Genomic DNA, 5,181 nt, shown 5'->3' on the forward strand with positions numbered 1-5,181 from the left:
TTTTGCTTGTCTTGTAGAGCAACTCTGGAGCTGTTACTGGGTCCAGCTGCTGCAAGAAATCAGCTTGAATGCTTCAGGGGCTGGGGCATGGCCAACATGAGCCCCACACTGATGGGGGTGTATAAAGCGATCTAGGGGTCATCCAAGCGCAACCCCACAAAGGCCGCCATGCCCTGCGTAACCATTTTCTCTTTTCATATGCAGACGAGGGTTGCAGCCAACTATACCCATTGCTTGGATGACATCACCATATGCGAATCCATCTGCTGCAGGCCTTCCCCCAGGAATGCTTGCACTAGTTGTTGCATTTGGTTTGTTGTTTGGGGGGTGCTTCAGTATTAGGCAGCCTTCTGCCCTCACACATTCGTCTGAAAATGTGTTCTCCCTGCAGTTGTTGTCCCCAGATGAGAGTTCCCTTGTGCTGCCTCAGTTGAATCTCCTTTACTTGACGGAGGTGTGCCTGAGCAGCGGCCCTCCCCAGCCCTATCTCAAATCATACTTATTTTGCTTAGGTGATACCATGGTCATGAAGATTGTTTTCCCAGGGTGAGGTTCATTCATTGCATTCTGGGTATGCTGACCTCTGTGATTTCCCCAAATGTGGGAATCTCGACTGCATAATTTGTGGTAGGGGGGGGGACTGCATTTGTGCTTTCCCCTGGTTGGCTCTGGTATAATTTAGATCTCATTGTCTCAGGTCTCTCTCCAGCCTAGTTTGCTGTCTGTTTCCACTTCTCTTTTCTTGAGCCCCTCCCTTCTATGCCCTTGCGCACTATCCTGACTTCTCCCGTCTGCTTACTTTGTGCCTTCCAACGCACAATGCGAACTACAGGTGGTGTTGCAGGGCCCACACCCTTTTATTTGCCTTACAGAGCAGCTCTGGAGCTGTTACAGTGCCCAGCTGCAGCAAGAAATCAGCTTGAATGCTTCAGGGGCTGGGGCATGGCCAACATGAGCCCCACACCAAAGGAGGGTGGGGGGTGTTCAATGCGAACTAGGGGTCATCCAAGCGCCCCTTTTCTCTTTTCATATGCAGATGAGGGTTCCAGCCAACTTTGGCCCACTGCTTGGATGACATCACCGTATGCAAATCCGTCTGCTGCAGACCTTTCCCCAGGAATGCTTGTACTAGCTGTTGCATATGGTTTGATGTTTGAGGGTGCTTCAGTATTAGGCAGCCTTCCGCCCTCTCATTTTCATCTGAAAAGATGTGGTCTCCCTGCAGTTGTTGTCCCCAGACAAGAGTTCCCTTGTGCTTCCTCAGTTGAATCTCCTTAACTTGACGGGGGTGTGCTCGAGCAGCCGCCCTCCACAGCCCTATCCCAACACATGCTTTTCTTGCGTATGAGATCTCTTGATCATGAAGATAGTTCTCACAGGGTGAGGTTCATCCATTACATTTTAAAGTAGGAAGGTACAAATTGCATATTCAAATTACATATATGTGCTGGATTCAAATGTTTTCCCCCCTTCCTTTCTCAATTGTGCCCATCAGCAGCTATTCTAATGTTGCTGCCAATGGGTGTGACACATTAATTTCTTCTGTGGGGTACACTGGACTCCACAAGGATTCACATTGGGGTGTAGAGTAGGATCTTGATCTGAGGCACCAACAGGCTCAAAGCTTTTGACTGTTCCCAAGATGCTCAGCGCCCCCTGCTCTATAACCTCGCTTCCATGAACAGGGAGCTCAGTTTGTAGTTGGTGCCTTCAGTAGCAGGCCACTTAACAGGGGGCTGCCTCAGGCAGCCTATTCTTAGCTATTAATTTTGACAAGAAAAGAAGAACTTTTTTTATAAGAATCTACAAGGGCTGCAGCAGGTTAGGTCTAATAGACATCTTTACTGCAGCTCCATCACTCCCAGCGGCGCAGTATACTCCCGTGCCCTGGTTGCTGGGTCACTGCAGCGGAGGCTCCGGTTTCTTCCTAAGGTCAGTCACACACACACCGCCCTCCGGGATCACGAGGCCGCTGATGAAAGGGAGGTAAGGGACTTCTGTGCCCACACTATACCGTGATCCAGCGTGGCTGTAGGGGGTGGGCCATGTGCGCACTAGCGTGGACACTGATTACTGGGCAGCCGCTCCACTAGCCACCAGGGACAGTTAAGGAGCACAGCTCTGGGGGGGTTTTCTCTTATATTAACCCCATTTTGTACTACCCGCAGTACATTGTGATAGGTAATAGAGCCTGATTCAGGTTGGATTGCAATCGCAATAAGCAATCCAACTGCAAAAATTGCTAAGAGCATACGCATGCGCCTGCATTTTCTGCGGCACCCCGCAGATAATGCGATCGCTTCTGACTGTCAATTGGTGCTGGGGGGGGGGTCAGCAACAATCCATTTCCAAGTCGGAGATGGAGCGGTGCATGGGCAGGGCTACAAAATGGGGTCGGCATCGGAGAAACAGGAGGCGTGGTCAGAGCTGCTGCATGACATCACATTCAGCAGCTGCGATCACAAAAATGGTGGCGGCTTCCTGCGCACACATACAGTCTGCACCAACAGGAGGCTAACCCATTTTTTATGATCACGCTGAACTGCACTGAGACTGCAATTTCAGCGTGGTCAAGAAGGGAGGCGGCATGCTGGGTGGCCCCAGCATGCGAACCAAAGGATTGCAAATTCTGTTACTTAGCAGAATTTGCAATCCTTACTGAATTAGGCCCATTGATTACAAAATGTATTTGTAAATATTTGAAGTTTTTCTTCAGGGACTAACACAAAAGATGCTTGGGGCTACTAACACATGGGTAAGCCACGTAAAGCTTCCCATGGGTCAGTGGCATCACAACGGGGTTGCGGCCCACACCCGAGTGTCACCCGCCAAGGGGGATGACACCAAAGTGCCGGCTCCTCTTCAGTGACAGAATATGGGTGTTTCACTGTAACATTACGTGCAACACCCAGTTTCTGTCACTGTGCAGGAGCCAGCACCACTCACACACTAGTCCCCGGGTGCAGCACTCAACCCCCGGGATACCCGGAGCAACAAAATGGAGATTCAGGAAAACAGGCCACACCCCTACCTATGAGACCATGCCTCCTTTTTACCATTGCGCTGCTTATCTGCGCGCACTGCATTACAATCTCCCTCGCTGCCTCTCTGGGTGTCACCAATGATAGTGACACCTTTGCCATGCTTGTAGCAGCTGGTCCTAAGATCTACGCCTCCAGCCCTGAGTGTTTGCCCTTGTGACTTGTTGATCATCATAGCGAAGCAGATTCTTACAGAAAACTGCAGGGGCTTAGATTGAAAAGAAAAACATTGACGAACCCATCATTTCAGCAACAGGGTCTGCCACACGGCTGACTGAAATGACTGGTTGGTTTCGGCCCCCACCAAAAAAGAAGCAATCAATCTCTCCTTGCACAAACTGGCTCTACAGAGGCAAGATGTCCACCTCATCATCCTCCGATTCCTCACCCCTTTCACTGTGTACATCGCCCCCCCTCACATATTATTAATTCGTCCCCACTGGAATCCACCATCTCAGATCCCTGTGTACTTTCTGGAGGCAATTGCTGGTAAATGTCTCCACGGAGGAATTGATTATAATTCATTTTGATGATCATCATCTTCTCCACATTTTCTGGAAGTAACCTCGTACGCCGATTGCTGACAAGGTGAGCGGCTGCACTAAACACTCTTCTGGAGTACACACTGGAGGGAGGGCAACTTAGGTAGAATAAAGCCAGTTTGTGCAAGGGCCTCCAAATTGCCTCTTTTTCCTGCCAGTATACATACGGACTGTCTGACGTGCCTACCTGGATGCGGTCACTCATATAATCCTCCACCATTCTTTCAAAGGTGACAGAATCATATGTAGTGACAATAGACGACATGTCAGTAATCGTTGCCAGGTCCTTCAGTCCGGACCAGATGTCAGCACTCACTCCAGACTGCCCTGCATCACCGCCAGTGGGTGGGCTCGGAATTCTTAGCCTTTTCCTTGCACCCCCAGTTGCGGGAGAATGTGAAGGAGGAGCTGTTGACGGGTCACGTTCCGCTTGACTTGACCATTTTCTCACCAGCAGGTCTTTGAACCTCTGCAGACTTGTGTCTGCCGGAAAGAGAGCTACAATGTAGGTTTTAAATCTAGGATCGAGCACGGTGGCCAAAATGTATTGCTCTGATTTCAACAGATTGAATCCTGGTTAAGCGAATTAAGGGCTCCATCCACAAGTCCCACATGCCTAGCGGAATCGCTCTGTTTTAGCTCCTCCTTCAATGTCTCCAGCTTCTTCTGCAAAAGCCTGATGAGGGGAATGACCTGACTCAGGCTGGCAGTGTCTGAACTGACTTCACGTGTGGCAAGTTCAAAGGGTTGCAGAACCTTACACAACGTTGAAATCATTCTCCACTGCGCTTGAGTCAGGTGCATTCCCCCTCCTTTGTCTATATCGTGGGTAGATGTATAGGCTTGAATGGCCTTTTGCTGCTCCTCCATCCTCTGAAGCATATAGAGGGTTGAATTCCACCTCGTTACCACCTCTTGCTTCAGAGGATGGCAGGGCAGGTTCAGGAATGTTTGGTGGTGCTCCAGTCTTCGGCACGCGGTGGCTGAATGCAGAAAGTGGCCCGCAATTCTTCGGGCCACCGACAGCATCTCTTGCACGCCACAGTCGTTTTTTTAAATAATTCTGCACCACCAAATTCAATGTATGTGCAAAACATGGGACGTGCTGGAATTTGCCCAGATGTAATGCACGCACAATATTGGTGGCATTGTCCGATGTCACAAATCCCCAGGAGAGTCCAATTGGGGTAAGCCATTCTGCGATGATGTTCCTCAGTTTCCGTAAGAGGTTGTCAGCTGTGTGCCTCTTATGGAAAGCGGTGATACAAAGCGTAGTCTGCCTAGGAACGAGTTGGCATTTGCGAGATGCTGCTACTGGTGCCGCCGCTGCTGTTCTTGCTGCGGGAGGCAATACATCTACCCAGTGGGCTGTCACAGTCATATAGTCCTGAGTCTGCCCGGCTCCACTTAACCACGGACATGTGGACTAGTGGACCTTGGGTACAACTGCATTTTTTAGGACACTGGTGACTCTTTTTCTGAGGTCTGTGTACATTTTCGGTATCGCCTGCCTAGAGAAATGGAACCTAGATGGCATTTGGTACCGGGGACACAGTACCTCAATCAAGTCTCTAGTTGCCTCTGAATTAACGATGGAT

The 5,181-nt window shown here is 50.0% G+C and overlaps 1 non-coding gene across 1 annotated transcript; it reads left to right on the forward strand.

The window, feature by feature from the left end:
- The first annotated feature begins 495 nt into the window (after window positions 1-495).
- Window positions 496-661, forward strand: LOC135025216 (U1 spliceosomal RNA). The gene has a single exon (XR_010222001.1). It is a non-coding gene; the product is annotated as a U1 spliceosomal RNA (small nuclear RNA).
- Window positions 662-5,181: the final 4,520 nt, after the last annotated feature.

This window comes from Pseudophryne corroboree, unplaced genomic scaffold (assembly GCF_028390025.1).
Source record: "Pseudophryne corroboree isolate aPseCor3 unplaced genomic scaffold, aPseCor3.hap2 scaffold_414, whole genome shotgun sequence".
Taxonomy (NCBI): domain Eukaryota; kingdom Metazoa; phylum Chordata; class Amphibia; order Anura; family Myobatrachidae; genus Pseudophryne; species Pseudophryne corroboree.